This window comes from Scophthalmus maximus, chromosome 10, assembly GCF_022379125.1.
Source record: "Scophthalmus maximus strain ysfricsl-2021 chromosome 10, ASM2237912v1, whole genome shotgun sequence".
In the NCBI taxonomy this organism is placed as follows: domain Eukaryota; kingdom Metazoa; phylum Chordata; class Actinopteri; order Pleuronectiformes; family Scophthalmidae; genus Scophthalmus; species Scophthalmus maximus.
Window position 1 is genome coordinate 15,287,463 of NC_061524.1, and position 24,776 is coordinate 15,312,238.

The 24,776-nt window shown below is 43.1% G+C and overlaps 1 long non-coding RNA gene across 3 annotated transcripts in view; it reads right to left on the bottom strand.

Annotated features, from left to right (window-relative positions):
• LOC118284103 overlaps window positions 1-22,721 on the bottom strand; it is a 142,988-nt gene extending 120,267 nt beyond the window's left edge. The window contains exon 1 of one of the 3 annotated variants that reach the window (XR_007031544.1): window positions 22,122-22,721. This is a non-coding gene — a long non-coding RNA (uncharacterized LOC118284103). The remainder of the gene's footprint in view (window positions 1-22,121) is intronic. The other 2 variants (XR_007031543.1, XR_004784754.2) reach the window with 2 other exon arrangements.
• Window positions 22,722-24,776: the final 2,055 nt, after the last annotated feature.

The window sequence follows — 24,776 nt, forward strand, 5'->3', positions numbered from 1 at the left end:
CCACATTTGCGTTGCGTTTGGTGTCAATGACCATTAGACAAATGGACGAAAAAAGATTTTGCTCCACCACGTGCTTTGTGACGAGGAGAAGGGAACCCCCCTGAGGATTATGAGGCCCAGAGAAAAGGGGTGTCACATATTTCATCCCGTCACAGGTCACCAACACATCCACACTGCATACCATTGTCTCACCATGGTCCTTCACCCTGTGGCCTCGGATCCCACTGTGTGAGTCAGCATGTGTGTGTGAGGCTGTTCACAGTGTGCCACAGATTATAAACACAGGCAGGTCGCTCCATATTTATTCTCCGCTGACAGTGACCGAGCTGCGCCGTCTCCACACTTTCTCCACCTCATGAGTGTGAATGCCAGCACTGTCTAACACAGACTCATCACCGCCCCCCAGCGCCACTTTAGGGACCATTCTAATGAGGTCCATGGCATGTCTCTGTGAGCCACGTTGTAGATTTTATGACAAAAAAAATAATTTTCAGGTGAAAAACAAATTTTCATCAAGATTATTTTGTATTGTAGATACAATAGTTTGACTTATTTAACGTAAAGTAACAGTTTCTCAAATTCAATGTGAAGCTTTGCATTCATGCTATAAAATTCTTTCAAAATTGGATATCGGGGATTATATTTCAGCAAATTACGTCTCATTGTTACATCCATCCCCACCTAGTGCTTCAACTCATCCCAGTGGTGGGGTAGGTTTTAACAAGGGAACTCTTTGTATTTGACGAAGTGGGTCAGTAAGCGATACTAGTTTTGTTAAAATCTTCGAGTATTTCCTCACAGTCCACTAGCTGTCGGTTCTGTGTGTGCGCTGAAAAAATATCAGGGTCTTCGGCTGAGACCGGGCTCTGTAAATCTAAAACAGAAAAATGGTGCAGACCGCACCTCACCTTCAAGGCTGTTGGCCAAATGGTTGGCATGTCTATCTCTCATACCCGAGGATGCGGGTTTGAAGCCCAGTCAGTGCAGTAAATTCATAACAACAAAAGAAGAGAGACAAGCTTTCTCCAAAATCGCTTATTGCTCCATCAATATGCAGTTGTGTTGTAGACATCCAAGTGAGTTTTATTTGTAGTAGACAAAAATGGCTACTATGTATCAGAGTTGAGAGATCAAGCACAGGCATCAGTTACTGAGGCTCAAACAAGGATTGTTACTTACATCAACTTTCTCCCCTACTATATATTTAAATATTGTCTAAAACATGAGCAGATGTACAAGAACTTAATTAAATATACTATATAAAATGTGTGGGTGTAATTACAATTGCGTAATTGTAATTATAGTGCTCAAAGAATAAGTAACAACTGTGAGCAGATATTGGATGACAGCTGTGGACAGTCTTCGAAACACAACACTACAGACACATTTCAGTCTCAACCAAGAATGTATCAAGGTTTAATGTCAAGTCCAGCAAGCCGCAGGTAAATATTTACTTTGTCTGTCGTGTTGCTTAAGTTTAATTTGTTGTCTCCTTTGTGATTCCGTTTTTGCTGCCAAAAGTTGTTTGGAGATGCTTGGCAAGGAGAGTGTCATCGTGGATCTGCAGCAACAGTGAGAGAGTAGTGCCAGCTGTTTGCAGTCCAGGAAAAATGAAAAACAAGCTTACAGGGAATTGGTGGTCACACTGGTATAAAACACACACGCACACACCACAGCAAAGTCTGAGCTAAACACTCAAAGAGGATTTACTGTTGGAGTGTCAGACCTGCTTCCCATTTCCCTATACGCTGAACTTTCTACGCACGCACGCACACGCACACGCACACAGCATCTTAAAGGTGGTCGATCAAACATTTAATTTTCCAGTGCTGACAAAGGCCTCTCACCAGAGAACACAGACAAGCCGCTTTTATCGACTGGCGTCCGGAGGGCCACAGCAGCTATTATAGCAGCAATGAGTGACTGGCCCAGTCAATAGACTTTCTATTAGCGGACTCTTCCCTCAGCCCCATGCCAGCACAAACAGAGCGAGAGAGTGTATGAGAGAGAGAGAGAGAGAGAGAGAGAGAGAGAGAGACTTGGGAGCTCTATGAAGGTCAGGAAGGAGCAGCCAACGCCCTGGGGGAAATGGGTTGTGTGTGAGAGAGAGAGGACCAGGAGTGAATCAATAAGAGGAATAAATAGGCACCGACACCAGGCTCAGATATCAGACACAAATGCTTTTCACAGCTAAATACGTGGACGGGCCCTTTGTTCATCACACGTGCATCTAAAAACACACAGATTACGCCCTTATTGACACAAATGATGAATGCATTCATCCACAATGTCATGTTTATAGTTCCCCAACACAGTAACACATGACCTTAGCTCTTTTATATAGCACAGTATGCAAATGTGACAGCAAGGCTTCAGTGACCTTGGTCCTGCCCGAGGCAAATTTAGACTGATCCAGACTCGCTGTGAGGTGCTCATGCTGCTCCGCTCTAACGGAGGGAGTAATAGCCGAGGCAAACGCGCTCACTCATCTCCGAGCATCTCAGCACCACCTAACATTAATGATGCTACACGGCTTAAACAGACTGAGATTAATCTGACAGCGCAGGAGACGGAGAGACTGAGCCAGGGGGAGAAGAACTTCAGACTTCAACTTATACTCCATGTAGTAGTTTTCAAGATGTTCTTTGTTTGTTTTTTTGATAATTCCAAAAGTCCACATGGAGATTAGTTGGCTGCTGGCAGTTGTTTGCTTAGCAGTTCAGAAAAACATTGCAAGTTCATCATCAAACTTCATTCCTTTACTCGCCAAGAGCCGTCTCCAGCAGTGGAATGCAACGCATTATATCACTCCTGTGTTATAATTTATATTTTTTTCATGCCTTTATTTGACTGCTGCAGTGAAGGACAGACAGGAAATTAGATCATGTGATGAATGGTCTGGCTGGCTAGGAGTTGAATCAGTGCCCATATGGTATGTGCCCTAACCACTCGGCCATCAGGTTTTCCCCACCACTTAATTTCAATGCCGCCGAAACATGGTTTCTTGCCGGAACCAGGTGGCGATGGTGTTGATCACGGTCGCTCGCCAAGAGCTTCAGTCACCGTTGCATTCGCAAGCGAGAGGTTAGAATACACCCTCTGGGTAACTCTCCTGCTTCATCCTTTCATGTTGGACTGAAGCCAGACTGGACACTACAGGAACTCACCATCGCCTATGGAGACTCAAAGTGTTACTAAGAGGCAGGACGGGCAGGGGCTAGCTGGTTAGCATGCTTACTTCAAACGAAGACAGAAGTGATCGAAAAAGAAGCAAAGCAAGAGTTAATATCTGTGTTGACTAGAGACACAAGTACACTAACACACACACACCATCAGAAAACAGTAGCAGCCACACTGCCACAGGTGGTAAAAACCTCAAACACATCAGTATCAAACCTGAAGTGTGACTCAAATGGAATAGCTAAACAAAGTATTAGAGAGGCACAAACACATGACTCAAACTGGCTGAGGCTTGTGATACAAAGTAGATGTGAGCATTTGGAGACCCACAGAATCGACAGAATCATTGTGAAGCCAGCGTCTCTCTAAAGCTTCTTGATCTTACAGTGTTCAAACAGATGACCAAAGTCTGACCAACGCTTTTAGTCACTAGATGTAAAATGTCAAGGGGATTAAGATACAAAGACACAGGCTTCTTGATCTTTTTGCAGTCCTCTGCCTCTCTGAAGCAAAAGCCTAGTTCTTATTACATTTTTATACTTCTAAACTGCTCCTCGCTTCTGTGTGCAGCATGCGCAGTGTTCACTCTGGTGTGGAAAATGTGGAACCACACAACACTTTTGGACGTGATGCAAAACAATGAATATGCACTTACTTTCACATATGTGTTATATTCCTTTTACACAATCGGATGGGGCAGCAGTGTGGCTGAGCACAAGGACAAGCTAAAAACGAGTGAAATTAGGAAAGACATAGGGGAGAGAGCTTTGGGTTTCATTTAAATGTGGTGCGACAGGCACCAAGAGCTCAGTGGTTGTGCACATACAGCGGCACATGGGACTAACTGTACACTGAACACATCTCCCCCTAAATAAGAGGCAGTCATCTGTCTAGGATCTACTCACGAGTGTATGTTAAAAGTCCACTAAATTTCCCTGAACTATTAAATAGTGCGTTGACCCAAAAGATTTAATCACATCCTCCAAAACTTATAATGTAATAAGGAAACTTATGAGTGATTAATACATTTTAGACAATATGCTCCAGATTATTCTATGCTATCTGATTGGAAAAATGCAATTCAAACTCAGTGGAAAAAACTTGGATCTGGCATCTGCAGCATCACGGCTATACATTTCTACAGGGACATTCTGAAACCTGGAGTTTATGTTGGTGCTTGTCCGTGTCTGTCAGTGGAGCCAGGAAATCAACATCTGTGCAGTGCCTGAGGGGAGCTGAGGGGGCACAAACAGGGAAATGGCCAAAAGGTAACCAGGCGCTGTCTGGTCTGTCACAACCCAAACAGACGTCTTTTAACAAAACATTTCTAATTTGCCACCATGACATTTATTAGGAATGTGTTATCACGTGTCATCTGATTTACTATCTAGAGATATTCCGCACCCCTATTGCCAGGGGGACCCCCCTGTCAGTTCAACACAAGCTCAGACTATCACAGTAAGGAGTGAGCTGAGTCTGTTTATCATACTAATCTCCAATCCGAAAAAGAAACATGAAACAAGCTGGCGTAATGACTTTCCTACAGTTCGTTGCCTTGGCTCAGACTTGGGGAAGTTTGGACATCAGGGATTTGTGCAGGCTAAATGATTAAACATGGCTAACCTCGCTAGTTAGCATCAGAAACACTTTATTAATGTACAACATCTGTTATCTGTTGCGTCTGAGGTGTTACACAGCTGCTCTCCCACAGTGGTCCGGTGGACCGTGGAAAAAAATAATTACTAACCCTAATCACATCCGTCTCCTGCGTATAACCAACACTCATAACACCAACAAATGCACATGTGCACACACAAACACTCCACCACCACCGTCTGCAAACATGTCAGCTAGTTTCACTGGGTTTTGATAGGACAATCTGACTATTGAGAATATCGCGGAACACTCCTGACAGGCGCCTCCTTTTAATGGAATTGTATCACATAATAATTCTGAATTCTCTTCACCACGTACTACTGGTATGTGCCTCTATTCCAGTTCAGGAGCAAAATCTTTTTTTGTCCATTTGTCTAATGGTCATTGACACCAAACGCAACGCAAATGTTTTGCACGATGAGATTATATTCAGTCAATGTAGAGACGCGAGTAGATGCTGGAGTTGAAATATTTGAACTCAAGCTTGGCGCGCACTGACGTTCGCATCCGACAGAACGGATGGTGATTCCCGGGTTGTGTTTTCTTGCATTGCTCGCGTTTGTAAATTTAAAATGATCCGGCGGTCAACCTCTTGCAAGTAACATAACTCGAAAATTCGCTCCTCGTTTGGTGTGAAGGCAGCTTTATACTTTCAAAGCTAAGTTTCAAGACAACTCTGAGGCTAGTAGATACTGAAATAAATATGGATTTTTATATTCATTCATTCATTCATCGTCTACCGCTTTATCCATTTAAGGGTCGCGGGGGGTCGCTGGAGCCAATCCCAGCTAACATTGGGCGAGAGGCGGGGTTCACCCTGGACAGGTCGCCAGCCTATCGCAGGGCCACATACAGAGACAAACAACCATTCACTCTCACATTCACACCTACGGTCAATTTAGAGTCTCCAATGAACCTGACCCCATTCTACATGTCTTTGGAGTGTGGGAGGAAGCCGGAGAACCAGGAGAGAACCCACGCATACACGGGGAGAACATGCAAACTCCACACAGAAAGGCCCTGGTTGAACCGGGATTCGAACCCAGAACCTTCTTGCTGTGAGGCGAAGGTGCTAACCACTACACCACCGTGCAGCCCGATTTTTATATTTAATCTTTTAATTTCATTTTTAACTTCCCACTCTACCCCTTTGTATATTGCTCTGGAAGCCATGATTTTTTTCTGGTCCCAAAGAGGTAAATAGATACAGCAGTTTGGTACAGTGTGTATTCATCTAATCACAGTGGTGCCAGTTGGACTGCGATGTGATTGGCTCAGGTTTAAAGGGAAAAAAGCTACATGGGGAATGGACGGATGAAGATGGCAGACGAATACAATTTTGTCCTCAAGGTTTTGTTCATTCAAGTCACTTCAAACTCTGATGGATATGATGGTAAAACACAAACACACACACTATATATATATTAGGGATTGACCCGATACAGATTTTTTAGGGCCGATGCCGATACAGATTTTTTTTCATCACCCTTAGCCGATGACCGATACGGACTGCCGATTTTCTTGAGCCGATATTTGGAGCCGATACTACTTTTGCTCCCTCAATTTAATAGTTAAATAGAATTAAATTCAGCGGGTTGTCCCCTGCGCAAAGCCTGCGGCGCGGTCAGCGCGGAGACTACAAAAGTCCACCGGTAGCCGCGCCCAACTCTGTGCGGGGCCCGACGGGGGGCGCCGCCAGTCCCAGCCTGCCGAAGCAGAGAGGGGAAAGGCGGGGAAGAGAAGGAGAGTACGGGGGGAGAAGAGCCAGCCGACAAGCAGAGAGAGCGCGAGGACGTGGAGGATGCGTAAAACAGCAACCACGAGCCTCGCGCCCGTCTGTCGGCGGCGACCCCCCCGAGATTAAAAAGTCTGTTTCCACGAGGCAAAGGGTTTGGAGAAAAAGGAGAAAGACACAAACCCACCGGGCGCTCCGTCCACCACGACCCACGACCAAGCCGGCCAGAGCCAGCGAGAAGTCGGAGGAGGAGGGGCGGCGGCAGAGCGGGGTGGGAGACATCGAATCCCCCCCGGCTCTCCGGAGGAGAATGGAGAGTTGGTACCCGGCGGGCGTGCAGCACGGCAGCCTAGGGCAGAGGCACCGCAACGGCGCTGGGTAAATGGTTCCGGAGAGAGCGGGGCCAGGCCCGATAGGCGACCGGATCTGCCCTCCCAAAAACAACTGTCAGCGAACGTAGCAGCCGCGCAGCAGCCGATGCCGATACACGTAAAAAATGCAAATATCGGCCGATCACTCGATCGCTCGAACACTAATATATATATATATATATATATATATATATATATATATATATATATATATATATATATATATATATATAGTTAGTTCTGCAAGCACATAAACACGTAGGTACCCTTAAAGCTACAGTGTGCAATTATTAGGAGAAATTGAATATATTGTCCATAACTGTGTGTCCATAACACCTGCAACAGAGAACCAATGTTTTTTTGTCAACTTTGAATGATTTAAATATAGTTACAGTAGGTGGACCTGACCTCCGTGTAAGTTGTCGTGTTGAATACGGTTGCACAAAACGGTCCAGAATACGTCGCATCGCGTTGAATTTTCAGCGCTGCCGGAAATGGAATTAGCGGTGCGCCACCATTAAGTGTCCCCTGTCGGGTGCCCAGTTGTTTGCGGTTTGCAACTTTACCACCAGATGCCGCCAGAAAAGTACCAAAATTACACACTGTAGCTTTAAGTAAAATACAACACTTGTGGAAGTGGTGTGATTGTCGAGACATAAAATATAAGATTCCCTTTAAAAACTAAATGTCACAGCAAAATTATTGTTTTGTTTTGTGGTATGTTTACCAGCATGTCACTATCGCTATTTCCTCCTTTCTCACATAACAACATTTTAATTCCACTGTCTCTTACTAACTCACAGTAGCATTTCCTTGTGTGCACATTCTTCCATGTGTGGACATTAGCAGCAACTTTCTGACATCTTAATCGTGTGTACAATAATATGACAGACTCAAATTACAGGGACACTAACTGAACAGGACTTTTCAACATGTCAGTTCCTAATGCTTCATTAACAAAGGCCTCCTCCCTCGCACATTGCGCAGTCACTAGCACCCCGCATTTCAACGACACAAGTCTTTTCGTCATAAGTTGGTTTGGATCAGAGTAAGGATTGGGGTTTACGTAATGTAATGTAGATTATTTTGTATGTAAGCATTGGGACAGTGATTTTTGACCAACATGCCATTCATGACTAATATGTTATTGAACATACCCAGGGAAAGAAACTTATAAAAAAAATGTGTAAAAGCCCAGTAGGTAATGACAAGTTCCCAATGCTCTTGCCAGCACAATGTCAAGTCAAAGCACACCTCATTACTTTCTCCTTTCCACAGGTTTTTGCGAAGTCATCATTTCAAGTGCAAAGTCAGCACAGAAATAGTACAGAGCAGGCTGGTTTGAAAATAAAATTCAGTGATTTAACATTTTTTGTTCTGTAGTAAAATAATTTGCCAAGCCATCGCAATGGAGTGTTACTTCTCTCAAACAAGTCATCATACCAGAACAATGAGTGAGGTTGTTTATTTGTGCACACCGAAACAACAAATAGGGGTCTCGACAACCGCTGATCCAAAAAACTTCACAACTGTTTTGGGTGAATGGTTCTGGAGACACCAAACCTGTTTATTTTGAGCTGCACAAATAAGTTCCCACAAGTTGAGCGTGAGTTTGAACCATCCTACATGCTTACAACTGCTGAACACTCGCTCACAAACTGACTTTGGAGACAGAGGCCGACATCTCCACTACTGTGATTGGTCAATTTTAACACCCACAGTCTCCAGGGAGACCAGGATCAAATCTAATTTCCACCACTCATAGTGACAACTGTGGATACATGACCTTTCTCAAAGTATTTTTTTGGGGATATTCAAAGTCAAATTATGGATATGGAATGGTTTTTTCAGCCTGGATTAGGTATATAAAATTATGAAAACTGGTTGTAGATATTTGAAATGGGAATATTTCCTCATAAGGATTCTGTTGCAAATATCTTAATGTTATCAAAAATGTAGTTGACCTTTATATCTAGTTTAGTTATAAAAGGTTAAAACAACCACTCATACTTTAGATATTGTTTATTTATAATTCAGTTCTGACAGATTTCTTGCAATACAGCTTTTACTCGTAAGAAATTTATTGTTAAGACTTTTAATTGCCATTCTCATACAGTTTTGACAAGGAGAAATTCTATTAAGGAAATCTAAATTGTATTATAGAGAGGAGTGTGATTCAACTTATTGTTAAAATGTCTTGCCATAACCGCCAAAAAACTGGGGTGGCTGAACCGGAGAGAGGAAAAAGAAATGACAAACCGCACAGCCAATCAAAGGTAATGGTCAGTATTCCAAGGGAACAAGCAGAAGAGCGGAGGTGTCAGCTGTGCGTGCCTCCAAAGTGTCAATTTCAACTTGACAAGAGAGCAAGTGTTGAGCAGTGGCGAGTGCGTCGGGATGGTCGAGCTTCAGATTATCACAGCACCCATTCTTACAGGGCGGCATTGTGCACACGGAGCAGAAATGCTCTCTCGCAAGAATGGTTCTCTGATCATGGATACTGCTCTGTTCGCTCAAGTCTTTGTCATCTTCAGGCTGCATGGAGGTCAGTCTCCACTGCTTTTGCTCCGTCATGAGCACAGAGCAAGAACAGCACTGAGATAGCCGAGGCCAACCGCTGCTCCATCATATCTGTTATCAGTGATCAGACACGATGACAAAAACAGCAAGAGCTGAAAATATAAAACAACATGCCAACAACCAAGGGCTGTCACACAGAAAACAAACAGTCCTCAGTGTACGACCGCAAAGCCCTCTGTCCTGAGCTCAGCTGTGACCACAGCACAACGAGCAGCACCGACAGTGGTTCGCCTGTGTGCTCCGAGTGGCGGAGAGTCACTAATCATAAGTCCCTCCTCAGCAGCTCAGCAGCTCTCTCATTATGGGACACTGGCAACTTTGGTGCCCTGCTCAGGAAAGTTGGGGGTAATAGTTGCGAGTGTGGGGGGTAATCCTGGTGCTTTTGAGCCAGGTTCCAAACCCTGATTGGCTTGGCATGGAGACGGACACTCTGAGCGGCGGAGATTGTGGACGAGTCCGTAAGTGAAGGGGAGAAAGAAGAGGGCAGGGGAGGAGGAGAGACAGAGGGCTGGGAGAAGGATGAAGCGTAAGCACCAGAAAAGAGAGAGAAAATCTTAAGAGAGGTGGAATAATGGGAGGATGAAGCATCAGCCAGATGGAGGGGAGAAAGAAAGATAGGAATAGGCTGAGCGAGTGTGTGCCATACATGGAAGTGCCAGTGCATGTGAAGTGTGTGCATCTGTGTTCGCTTGCCTGCTCTAGTGTGTGTGTGCACCAGACTGAGTAAGCCTCCCTTTATTTGCTGTAAGGATTACGCGGACAGCTCCAACACATGCACATTCCCGGGTTTAACGCAGTGCCAGACTCTGAGTGTGTGTGTGTGTGGGGGGGGGGGGGGGGACTGTACAGATACGGCAGCAGCACATTCTAAACGTCTTGTTAAAGGCTCCAGCACAGGATCAGAGGTGAAGACAGAGAGTGTTTAACACACTCAATGGCACACTTTAAAGGCCAAGACACACTGCTCACATTTCAAGCAGACTGATGTGATTAGCGGCAGAAATGTCATATCTCTGATTTTGTAACTGGGGGCTGTTGAATAAAACTTTCTTTCATTGTCTCTGATCATTTCCGTGTTTCCCCGAGGCTGAGCTGTGTGATGAGTCTTAACCCGGCATGGTCATGCAGGTCAAACACTATCATATCAATTCCCTGGGCTTGAGTAGCTGCTAATCTCAGATAGCTGGGGACTGGATTATCCAATTAAAAAAACCCTGACCCCTGAAGTGACCTACTAGGCACCGAGCACAGCGACACACAGCTGCCATGAGTGGAGATAAAGAGGACCGGGGTCGGCTTTTTGGACAACAAGTAGATGTTGGGACTGGAGGGTTTTTGGTAATTACTTTCTGTACAATGTTGCAGATAAACTGGGTGAAATTGCAACTAAATTCCTTTTTGTTGATGAGATTCTTTCCTTTTAATATCAATCAAGTCTTACCCTATACTTTGAATGTACACCCTCTGGTCTCAGATCACATTTAACTTTAAAAAAAATATACATATATTTCCCAAAGAAAGTGCTGAACCTAAAATTTGCAATAGCTCATTGGTTAAACAACGATGTAGATGACAGACAAAAATGGATCCCAAATAATTTATTATTGGGGAATATTTTACCAAGCATATATCTCAACATTGATAGTTTGTTCCAGGACAGATTGTTATCTCGCACTGAGATCAAATGACTTTGGGCTCTGATGAACTGTAATATACCCATTTAACCATTTATTTACATTTTATAGCCTCGCAACTAATCAAAAATAGCATACACGTTGGTCAATAATTTAAATATATATATTATATATATAATATATATTTATTTATATATTGAAATGTTTTACTCCTTAACCATGGAGTGAATTTGGTTTGTCGCAGGGAGTCCTGAACTTGAACTGTAAAAGACACAAGATGAAAAAGTGGCTGGTTACATAAAGCATGTCTTCAAGGTTGCTCACAAATCATATGTAGTGAATGACTACAAATACATTTTTTTTTTTTAATCCAAAACATAGCCTCCAATTATCATTCAACACATTCAGAAACGTGTGCCATCTGTGAGAGTTAGTTACTTGTTTTATTTGTTCAATTTAAAATTCCATCTCTTCTGCTCTTCTTTTGCTGAAGCATACCGATCAGTCGTCAGCTCTGGCCGATTTGATCAAAGTAAATTGTTTTCGTTTTAATAATCAAGAACCAATTTCAGACACTTCCAACAGATCCACAGCTCCGCTGCTGCAACACCATCACTGTGCACTGATTTTTGTTTACTGCGTTCACTTCGCAACAGAGGAGATTCACTTCACTCCTTCAGTCAGACACACACATCATCTTCGTATAAACACAAACTCATGTCCCTGACCTATATATGAGTGATTTGGCGATACTCTTTCACTTAAGATTCCAAACAGGCCGAGCCTTTTTTCTTTCTCCTGAAGTAACATCATCACTATTTATAAAAAACATTTTTGAAATTAACTTAAAAAGATGCAAAAATAAACACGAGTTGAAGAGAACACCATCAGTCCATTAATTACCAAGACTGTGGTGCTCCACAATCCAGATTCATAATGAACCAAAAATTAGATTTTACACTTCTCATAATTACATACAAGCTCTCTAGCTTATTGTTTAGCGCCGTTGTTTTATTGTAGAGCAGTGTGCACCACCCCCTCCCCCTCATACTCTCCTCCTCAGCAGCAGGAGAAATCCTACCCCCATCAGTGCGCTGTCAAGACATCCATAAAGTTTTTACCGTTAATCCAATTCTTCGCCACATTGGTGATATATTGGGATCCCGCGTCCGACTGGCAACACTTATGAAAGGATGGTCTGTAATACAATACCATATAAAACTTGTGCCAATACCGACCCGTTTTCCCCTTCTGAAGAGAAGCCGTCACGTGACACCAATTATGATCACTTATCTTTTTTTACATATATTCATATTCCGTCTGCACTCAGCCCACATATGCAAATACAAGTTAGAAGGCAGTAGGTAGATTGCAAACATCTGCCTTAATTCTTTCTCCAATGTAGCATCTCTGAACAATTCACACGTGATCACAGTTTGTTTCAGGCGAGAAATTCTCAGATTTCAAACCTCATCACCAGTAGCATGATCACAATGGCTGAAATAAAAAAAACAATGTGAAATGTGGGATCCAATCATCACTAAAATCTGGTCAGTTGCTCTCCCAGGCCAGCTTCAAGGGGAGTGAATGTACACATTATGTTTGTGAGCACAAACAGAAACACAACTGAGAAAAAGGTACGCATGCAGAGACCAGTCTCTTCACTGCGTGAAACTGAGAAAGTTAAATGTGTGTGTACTAGTGTGTGATGCAAGCAGGATGTAACAGGAGCCGAGGAGTTTCTTTTAACTCAGACTATCATGCTGGCTTCTTGTCCCAAACCTTCTTGCTTCAAAGATGAGCCAAGGAGAACAGACGCATGAGCGGACAGGGATGAGAGCCAAGCGGCGGAAAGACAAAGAAAAAGGAAAGACAAAGAGACGCTTTATCCATGATTGATAACTTAACCTCCTTCTGTCACTTCTGCCAATTTTAGAGACAGACAGTATAAATACAGCTTCACTTCATCCTCAAGGTCATTTTAGCTGCTGCTCAATAACAGGTGTAAAATGAAGATTTTGGTTAACAGTTTATTCATTGTAAAAAAGCTAAAGTACAATATAAAGAGTGAGAAAACCCATTCGAGAAACACAAACAGCATTTTTGATTTGAGATCAAGGTCCAAGATTCATAGGCTCTCTTTCTAAAGGTCCTTCCACAAGTTTGGAATTTGCGCCTTTATAATAGATAATATTGTTCTGAACAAAGTTCACCAGTTGCTTTCAACCTCTGGTCAAAACTGGAGGATTCCTTCCAGCAATACTTTTGTGATTGCTCCCCGACTTTCACCCGAGGTCACACTGCTCAGATTGAGTTTCAGCCACCTCACAAAGCACTCAAATAAAGACACAAGTTATGGTTCCTCTATTTTTGGGGTCAGCGCTTTTATGAGCGCAGGTTTTTGGCCTGGAGAGAAAGAGAGGCAGTTGGTGGACAGGGAACAAAGGAACAGGAGGACTAATGAATAGAGGAGCTGAATAATTTAATTTGGAGAGCAGAAATGTCCTCTCAATTAGACCGTGAGATGAACTCGGCACCTCACACACACACGTACAGTACACACACACGCTGAATGGTATGTTGTGGAAAATAGAGGTGACCTGAGATGGAGGAATAGAGGAAAACGCAGAGAGCCATCTGCCTCCTGATTTAGTGCGTAAGAAAACTGCAGACTGGCCCCAAGAGAACAGCGCTCGAAGATAAAACAAACTTCACACACTCATCATTCTCCACTGAGCCCCCCCATCCAAATCAAGGAAAAGACACACACACACACACTGAGTGACCCATGAAAGCATGTCTAGCCCTCCAGTAATACGCCTCCATTTGACAGCTAGGAAACCACATATACACCATCTCAGTCACTCTCCACCTCTCTGCTCCATCCCTGCCTGGCTTGCAGAGCTCAGTGCAGTATATTTAGTCAGAGGGATAAGAGGAGCAGCCGAGGATGAATCCTCTGATTAATGCAACTCTCATCCTCACTCTAATCCCAGATTCAAGCACCTGTCAAAACAGGAGCTTTCACATGCACTTGTGAGAACCTCCACTTGATTGCACGCATAGGAGGCGCCTCAACCGAGATACAGGGTTGCACAAAAGGCATGAGATTAAAGGCTTTGTACGGAGACAGAGATGACATTGGATTCACATCTTGCGGCTACAGAGTCGATTTTCCCTTGACCAACCTGTGTAATTCTCTACAACATGTGGTGCGGTCTTGCTTCATGAGTAAGTTTGACACTTTCATTTCCAGCATACTTCCCATTCACTCAGGAGTTCGTTATGTGCAGAACCCTGTGTAGGAGTAAGGGGGTGACTCCTGAATCTGGAGCAGCTTTGTGGCACGATATGTTGACACCTTGGCGAAAAGGCCCAGAAAATCTGAGGCATTCACAGGCTGCCCAGCTGGCACATGTCACATCAACCGCGGCCTAGCGAGAGATTTAGTCTGTCATCCATGGGTGAATCACGGCCTGGCATCACAACAAGCAACAGCACCCTCCTGACCCTTCACATTTGGCGGAGCTCTTGGGAAGGAGAGCAGCAGGACAAGCAAGCCAGCAGAGAAAGGGACAGTGCAGAAAACGTGCACTTCACAACTGGAAGCTGAAGTGATGTTAAAGGTTTATGTTCAGAACATCACAGTGATGCAGTGATAATGTCCCAGGGCCTCATTTCCAAAAACCTGCACCACAGTGTCGGGCTGACAGATCAGCAGATATCACCCCCACCCAAGAGCCGTGCTAAAGAGGCATATAGAGGTTTATTGTTTACGATGGATGGAGTAATGAAATAGAGTCCCACAGAAAAGTGTAAATAGCACTGCAGTTTGCTGTTAATCAACTCAGCATGGAAGTAATAGAAAAACACTCATTTATTATTTGTACAAACCTAGAAGTAATATTCATTTTGCATTCTACAAACAGAACGTCTCATCACACGAAGGACTGAAATCAGGGTTATGAGTTTGCCAATCAAAAGACAAATTGAGTCTCAAGGAAATAAAATAAATGCCAAAGTAAAACTTCTGTTCAGGGCATTTTCTCCAGATTTGAGCTACTGTATACAGAGATCCCAATGCGGATGTTTTTGCGTGCGTGCGTGCGTGCGTGCGTGCGTGCGTGCGTGCGTGCGTGCGTGTGTGACTTAAACAAGCCCCCAGGCCTCTCCAGATGCCTCATCTGAATAAATGAGTCCTTTTAATAAATAAGTAATCTACCCTCTATGAAGAGTACCGAGGCTACACAATCATCCCAGATAAATACACAGCACATCCACGAACATGCTTGCATCTAAACACATTTATGCACATGCGAGAGAGAGAGAGAGAGAGAGCGAGAGAGAGAGAGAGATGCAGACCGTCAAAAACAGTGAAAAACAAATGTTTTTATCGAGTCCAAATCCTTAAAGATGAGGCTCTCATTCTCTCTTCTCTTCCCTCTCAATCAATCAATCAATCAAACTTTGTACGCAGCTTAACAATGGGCTCTGTTTTAGGCATAATCCATGCGAGTTGAAGCCTCATAAGAGAGGTTGCTCTGGTGGCTCCGTAAAGCCACACACGTGATTTTAATTATTTGGATGATGAGGCCTGAATCACGCCCTCAATTACTGCAGGTGGCGTCTTACTGACACTCAGCATGCGGGGTTAACAGAACAGTCAGTTTCAAATTACACCGCTCGGTTGTTGGTAAAGTGTCATCGACGCAACTATTTTCTATATTTTTGAAGGTACTATGTAGAGCACAATTTAACACTCATAATTCAGAAAAAAATATGTTTTACAAGTAGGGCTGGGACGACTTGAGGTAGTCGACGTAATCGACTACATAAATTCGTCGACTCAAATAATTTATGTCGATGAGTCTCCCCAAACAACTAGATTAACTCTTGTCCCACACTCCAGTACAGTGGTGGCGGGAAGGAAAAGGAAGAAATCAAACAACAACAATGGCAGCAGCAAGTGATAGCACCGGCAGCAGCAGCAGCACGAACACCGAACAAACACACAAAAAACACGACCGGCTTTGGGGGCGAAGGTGGCTCGCGGCTCCAGCAGCGAGCTTTACAGCGTCCCCTCGCCCGCACCTCGCCGCTTCCCGGGGGCCGTGGACTTGGTACTCACTGCGCCTTCCCTCTGCTGGCCTCGGTCAGCTCGGGACGAGGCCCCCTCTCGCCCCCGGAGCAACTGTTTGATCAGGGCGGACTGTCCTCAGTGCGCTCCAACCGCGTTGCGTCGCCAGGGCAAGGATCAGCCCACATTTAGAGGCGCAAGGGGTCTGCGGCGATGTCGGCAACCCACCCAACCCATCTTGAAACACGGACCAAGGAGTCTAACGCACGTGCGAGTCAGAGGGCTCGCTACTCGAAACCACGTGGCGCAATGAAAGTGAGGGCCGGCGCACGCCGGCTGAGGTGGGATCCCGGCCCCGCGGGGCTCCGGGTGCACCACCGGACAAACAAATGAATCGTTAGATTAGTCGATTAATTGAAAAAAAATAATCGGTAGATTAATCGTTTGAAAAATAATCGTTTTGGGACAGCTCTATTTACAAGCCATATTTATAATTGTCTGCCATGTCTTAGGAGATAAAAAGAGGGTCGTCCACTAACTAGAAGGTCAATAGTTTGATCGAAGTGCCTCCAGTCCTTGGGCAAAACATTTAACACTTAAATTGCCTCGCATGGCTGTAATGACAGTGCATAAATCATGTGTGATAGAAAAAGCGAAGTATGAATGTGTGAATGTGACTTGTACCTAGCGGTCGAGAAGACTAGAAAAGCTCCATATGAATACAGTCCATTTCTCATTTACCTTTGTGTGTCACATATACGTTTGTTTCAGGTATTATGTTGAAAACAAACTTAAAAGAGGTGGAAAATGTAAAGCAATTTTCTTAATGTATAGGTCAGCGGTTAATAAATCCATTAAAATCCAAAATATGACAACAAGCATTGATCTCAAAGCTCTATTAAACACATTTGCTTTTATGTGCATTTCAAGGACAAACAAAGGTAAATGTGAAGTTTTTTTATCACAGAGGATGTTGAGAAGAGAGTATCAGAATGACCCCAGCAACAAACATTTGCCTATCAGAGGTAGAGCAGGGCGGGTCTTCCACGAAATGCAGGTAGGCTGCTGTTAGCTACCGTCACACTAGTTAAAAGTGATGCAGTGAAATTTACAGGGAGCAAACTAAACATTCAAATTAAAACATAGAGGATAAGGAGGACAAAGCACCTGGAGATAATGTAGTTGTATGAGGCTGGCTACAGGATCATACAGAGGCTATGGTGATTTATTGTTTTAGCCAGTAAAAAAATATTCTTGGCCAGTTGATTTTTTTTTCATCTGAGCTATTTTGCATTTCATTCCCCTTCGGGTTTAACTGCAGGGGTGGTGCCAAGTCTTTTTCTCCCTGCCATAGACATATCACCAGTAAAGTGACAGTCTGCAGAGGAACAACGGAAAGAGAGAGACGAGGAGGTGGAGGACAGCAACGACAGAATAGACAGTTTGAAAAAGGAGGAGGGGCAGAATGAGCCAACAGGTACAAGAAGAGTGCAGCTGTCCTGAAACAGGACACAGGCACCATGGAAATTTTGATGGAAGCTTATGTCAAAGTGACAACTGTTTCCTTCTCCTTCCTCAACTCCCTCACTCAAAGACAGCTCTCTATAGTCATGAATATTTCATTTTCATACTTCTGAAAAAAGAGAAGTGTGCCGTTTGTACTTCCGCTGCTCTGCATACTAATGAGAAGCTCTTCCCTCTTCGGGGGGGAGAAAAAAAGTGATCTTATGAAGTAAACAGACGTGATGAGGAAGAAGGATGAGGGATGGAGTAAGGGAGAGAAGGCGGAGGAGCCTCGTCTGTGAAAACAAATGTGCGCGTCGTACCGCTGATTGAACAACTTTGCAGTATTAATCTCACTTTATGATGGGGGGTTAGAGAGTTTCGAATGGAAACTCACACCTCGTAAATCTCCCAGACTACGAACAGTCTGCTAGGCTTTGAATAAGGTCAGGCAGTATCTGTGCCGTGCTCAAAGAAACCAAGCTATCTCATCGGTGCAGTGGGAAATGGTGAACACTTTTTAAAAAGTAATCAAAAAATTGCAGGCCCAAACTTGTTAGATGTTGTTAGATGTATGTTAAGATAATTGTGGCTTTAGAACACCGTAGATCCTGTCATCTAAAAAGCTCTCACGTCTTACAACTCAGATATCCTTGACTCAGTCAATGCTGCTCGTTTATAGCCCCAAATCAGCTTTTTACTCCTGACAATTGTGTTTAGGCTTCAAAAATCATAAAAGTGTAAATTTATGAAGATTATCTTGCTGCACATCACCTTGTGTTTGTCACGGGGCTTATTATCTGCAATAATCAAAAAGACAATGCATAACTCTTTGGCTTTTCTGTCGAGGTAACCAGGGTGATGTTAAATTCCTGGTTGGCCATCAAAAATACATAAAGGAATTTATGATCCCACAAAAAAAAGTCATGGTGATGTGGCTTGAGACAACAACAAAGCAGTAGTGATGTTTTAATGTCTTGGCCATCCGGACAACAGCAAGCGCTATATTTGGCATTTTGGCTGGAGAAACTATGAAAACACTTTACATCAAGCTAACCATTTTCAAAAGAATCCCCTGATCGATTCATTGACTGATCATTGCAACTGTGGACACAGCCAATAGTTACAGAAACCACTAAGCCTAGTTCAATACAGAAGAGAAAAAGCAGCAAATCCGAATATCTAAGAAGATGAAAGCAGAGAGTGTTTGGCAATGATAAATGACAATCAATTTTATAGCAACAACTAGGGCTGGGTAGCATTCACGATTCGAAAGGTTATTGTCATTGTACTGCTACAAGAAATAACACAAAAAATTGCAATAAAGATTTCAGGCAGCGGTGGAATTCAAAACCCAAGACTGGAGACTTCATCCAACCATGGTCTGGTATAAACAAAAATGTATATCATTGTGTACAGTGATTTAAAGCATGGACAGTTACAGTATACGCTTCCCTTCAAAACTATTGGAAAGACAAGGCCAATTCCTTTTGTTTTGTAGTACACTGGATACCTTTAGGTTTCAGATCAGCAGATACAAGTATGAGTTGACAATTGCAGCTTTTATTTCTTGTTTTTTTCATCGAGATGTGTACCTAAGACATTTTTTTCAAGTGAACAAGGCCACTTTGAATGAGGCAACAGAAACCTAGCTCCCTGCTTGATTTGAACTAACGAGAGTATGACAACTTTCTGAAGACAGGAAATATCTTGCAAAAGGAAAATAAATAAATAATTGTCAAATGTAAAGCATTGTCCCCTGAATGTCTGATTCATTTTTAAAAACCCAGTCCCAAAATATGCGTAAATCTTGAATTTCAATTGCATGAGGGACTGAAGGGGTTTCAAAGTCTGGTGTAAGAGGAGCGGCTTCTATTCCTGCTTTATTCTGCGCTCTTTGCTCAGCAATTTATTAGGTGTTCTTACTTTGATGCCCACATTTTTACCTTATTTATTCCTTTAGAAAAAAAAACGATGCAAAGGAAGAACACCACAAATATCCATCTACAAAGAGAGGCATCAAAGCAAAGATGGAGAATTTTCCACGTACGTACAGAAAAATGGTTTTACTTTTATTATTTTCAAATTGTATACAGCGCGTCGCTGTAGTGGAAACTTTATCAGGTCGGACATACCTGTGCTCCTCTCCCCTCGTTCATTGCAGTGTTTATTGATGGGATTTCACATATGCCTTCAGACGCACTCTCCCCACACTTTTCTCCTTTTAAGGCTGCCATTTTTCTTTTCGCTTTTGGTCTATATCACTGGGATCTATACCTCTTTCTTCTGTATACTCTTCTTGCAAAGCTCTCAGTTTATTTCTGAGATATTCAGAGTGAGATTTATAAAACCTCCAAGGACATCCCTGTTCCTGCAGTGTTTGTGCATGCGTGCGTGCGTGCGTGCGTCTGTCCAAGGAGAAGACTAGCATGGTGCTGCTGAGGCCTAAATCTGTCTCTAACTCTTAATTAAACCCTGGGCTCCAGTGGCCCTAACTTATTAAAGACCCAGCGTATGTAACGCCCACAAACACACATCTAGACACACACAGCCTGACGTACTCACACTCCACCTTTAAGCTCACAACAGCCCCACCTTTAAGCTACCAATGATTTAATGCATCTCAATATTTCACCTTCCGCGGCTGTTTAGTGACCCACTTGCAGAGAAATAAATTATTTCCCAGACTCTTTTAGCACTTGTTGGAAAGTAGTGAATGAGACTCTGCAGGATGGGTGCCGAGCGGAATTTACAGTTTTAGAGGTAGTTTTAATGGAATTTGTTCTTTATTACTTGACAGAATACAAAGCTAGAAAAGTGGCCTGGAAGTTTACTGTTAGAGAACAGAGATGCTGAGTGTACAAGAATCTTAACTTGCAGAAAATAATTAAATATGGTGAGGGGGAAACGCTGCCTATAGGTATGTTTTCCTTCAGCGTATGATGAACATATTCAAACATTCAAGGTCAACAATTTGAACTGTTAATAGTTAATTTCAGGAAACTAAAACCACCTGGTTTAGGTGAGATGAAGATCGTCATCACGGTGAAATAAATGTCAGGAACTATGTCAAAACAGGCAACCAAAGGTTTCTCAGCCCATTCACTTGCTTTTCATGATTCTTATGAATGACTGCCTTTCCCCGCACAGCATTGAAAGTGAATAATACCATTTAGGTAAATCACTGCTGCAGATTATTTATATATGACCACATGTCATGGAGACAACTGTACAATTATAGTGTCCTCCTGAATCAACCTACAGTAAAACCCACATAATTGCTCTACTGTCATACACTGCACGCCGTATTAATTTCCCCTCTGGTGTAACAGTGACGCAGCACGTCAAATCTCCAGCATCCTTGCATACATCATCGATTCCCCGAGAGCAAAGATCAATAGTCATTTAAATATCATGGATTACGACAATCGAAAGCCACTGATTCGCACATGATTTATTCCCAGTGCAGCTTCTCGAGTATCTCCACCAGCAGAAGTCATTAATAAAACTCTGCGGGGAAGCCGATACGTTTCCTACGAAATGTTAAAAAACGATGGTAAAAGAGGACTGCGGACCATTTAACATTTGTCTCATCCAGTGAGGGGCTGTTTTTTCGGGACTGAAATGGCATTAGCGTGGTCACAGGGAGAAGGTTACGCACCAACATTCATTTAAAACATTCATTCAGCCACTTGAAATCTGAGTAAGTCATTTTGAAATTCATTATAAAAACAGCTCTTTTACGCAAATCCTAATATTTCAAATGGTATAAGGGAGGACTCGTCCATCCTCACTGCTAGTATAGTTATTGCATTTTCAAAATGATAAACTGATCTGCTACATGTCAGCGAAATATTTAGCCCTCTGGATTAATAACAGTAAACACTTTTAAAGATTAGACAAAGACTTTATTGATCCAGAGGGGAATTGAGACTATATAAATTGAGACTACTATACAACTAATGCTGTATAACTCCTTTCGACAATAACAAAAGATGTCGACACACTCTCATAAAACATACAAGTATTTTGATATCACTGAAAATGCTGAATGATATGATATGAAGAAAAACACATTCTTACATTTTGCAGCGGATTAAATGTGAACACGTTGGTGTTAAAGTCTAGAGACCGCCGCAGGTTCCTGAGGGAACTCAATCTCTACTCTTCTTCAAATTTCAGTGAAGAGTCCACCTCTCAGAGCTGAACATATATATTGTATTTACGCTTCGCATCGCTCATGAGGCGCCTGTATTCAATGTGTGGTGAATCAATCACCCGCACGCCAGCTCCGTTTCACATCCTAACCCACGTGTCTGACTCCTCTGTCACAACTCAGACACACACACACACACACACACACACACACACACACACAGTCTCACCTGGAGCAAGGTGCTGCCTCCGTCTGGTGGCCTGGCAAAGCTAACTGTAGCCTAGCATCCCCGTTACTCCACTCGTTGGTGCGCGCGGTTGTTTCCTCTTGTCCTTTCTTTTCTTTTCTTTTCTTTTCTTTTCTTTTCTTCACGATAAACGAGTTAACTCCGCAGCTAATATGTTTCAACACACTTTCCAGTAGGTTAACCGGAACAAGCACTGAGTGCACTGCGTCCGCTCAGCAGCCGCAGGAGAAGCAGATCCTCTAAACAACACAGGTGTAAATTACAACCTTAATGATCGCTGAACTTCACCGAGGTCTGGGCGCTTTTTTTTTCTTCTTTTTTATTGAGGGTTATAGTGTATTTTACGTTGCTGGCAAATAATTCCCTAGAAATAACTCTGCTCACTTTGGTTCTGCAAGGGGAGATAATGTACAAAGCGAAGATAACCGACTTTCTGATCTGGTCAACCGGCATCTTAACCTGTGCGTGGTTGGTCGGAGTGAATGGTCTCGTCCTTACTACAACATCTTTGTTTAACACACTTTTTTCATTTCTTTTTTTTTTCTTTTTAAAGAATGGCACACAGCAGAGCCGTTGAGAGAGAGAGTGGCGACAACACCGTTCACTCCGGTGGACCTTTCTTTTTCCAACAATGGCGGATCATGGAGCCTCTCAATAGTTCCCAGAAGTGAGCAGCAGCGCATAAGAGTAGCAGCAGAATGGAGTCAATGGACCGTCTGTGTTGCCCTTATGAAGGGTAAGACGTTTAATCAATCAGATTGTATATTATCAGCACATCTAAATCAAATCAACATGCGCATTAAAGCATTAAATTATTAAATTACTTTACTTCAGAAAACGTATTGACTACCTACATAGAGTAACTACATAGGCATGTCTGTCTGCTATATTGTAAATTGCTAGATTTATTGACTACTAATTACCAAAATTGCAGTTCTGTCTCTCTGTCTCTCTGGATTCTAATTGCTTGCTAAGAACTTCCGGGAACTATCTGAAGTCTACGTTAGTCACGTGGACATGCAAGCATTTTAAGACTTCCGTTGTCACGACTCTCTCTCAATCTGTACCAAATTGTACATACTCATAATATCAGCTCCTTAAGATTTTTAAGTCAATATTGTGCATTATTCCCCAAGAGATTTATGAAAATGTTGAAAAAAAACAATAATAATAATTGTTGAGTTCTTCCCAGGCCCCCCTCCCTCCGCCAAGTTGGGTAGTTGTTCATGCGTAATCCGGCTAACAAATAAACAGACAGAAACATTATGTGTGTATACTGTATGTACAGTATTTCTATGTGTGTATACTGTATATAGTATACAAATGTCTTTCAGTCATCCTTGATACCCCAGAGGACTCACGTAGCACATTTTGGGCGTGTCAGTACATAGAGAACACATATTTTTTTAAAATGGAAACTCCAATCTCCACTAACAGACACATTTCAGTATCCATTTAACCTTCCTGTCGAATTCCACTTTCACAGTTAAAAATTTAGAGAGAGCCGAGCAGCGGGAGGGAGAACAGAGAGAGAGTCATAGACAGGGGAGGAGATGGAGAGTAAAGAGATGGGCCCACGGGGGAAATTGACAGACAACCAAAGATGAATCATCTTTGCACTCAGAATGAATTGACCATTTAGCTCTCTGTGTGAGTGTGTGCGTCTCGAGTCGGGGGCTTGTCTGTATCTATACGAACGCAAGTCTGTGTGTGTGTGTGTGTGTGTGTGTGTGTGTGTGTGTGTGTGTGTGTGTATACATGTGTGTCACGCCAGTGCTAGAGGAGACAGCAGCATTTGCCCTGTGACGAGGCAGTGCAGATTAGTGTGAAGTGAGAAGCCAGTTCGGATCTGCAGAGCAGCACTGTGCATGTCACATTGGATCCGATGGCGCCGAAGTTAAAAGGGGAAACAGCGGGACGTCACATTTAACAGCCCCTCAGTTCTGCTGATGACGAGGGAAGGACGAGTCCGGCAGCATGCCCCGTTCACTAGGACAAGCCAGAGGTATCTACCACTTCCGGTTCTGCACACCACAAGGTCACGTCCGCGTCAGAGTCATATCACATTAAAGCGTTGTAAGGGTACATTTGATTTTATGATAAAGAGAGTATAATTAGCTCCTCCTCAACCAGTCACAGCAGTATAATGCTGCTTACAGGCATCTGTAATAATGATCCAGTAAAGTAATGCATAATAAAAAACGTTTTGTTTTAAACTCTGTACAACACCCATGTTGTAGTGAGCAGTCAATCTTTGAATCGAGTTTTGCACTGAGAATTGGTCACTTGGCACATTTCCACGTGACAGATTATGAGATTTGATTTTGGAGGGTTGAAATAAGCCGACAGACATATAAATGCGCATCTACGGCATTTATCACGGGCTTAGCAGTCAAGGGTGCCGGGGCGGGAAACCATGATGTAATAATTATGTGAAAGCTCACGACTGTCACTCAAACCTCTGACAGTGAGAAAAGCAGATTGAGCGGGAGTTCAGGAAGAAAGACAGAACGACGGAGAGAAACTGATCAAAGAGGCCTAAAGGAAGGTGGAGGGGGGCAGAGGGGAGAGGAGAGCAGCAGTTGTTGTGCCGGCTATTCAAATGTGTACATGGAAAGTAATAGAATGAGAGGGTCT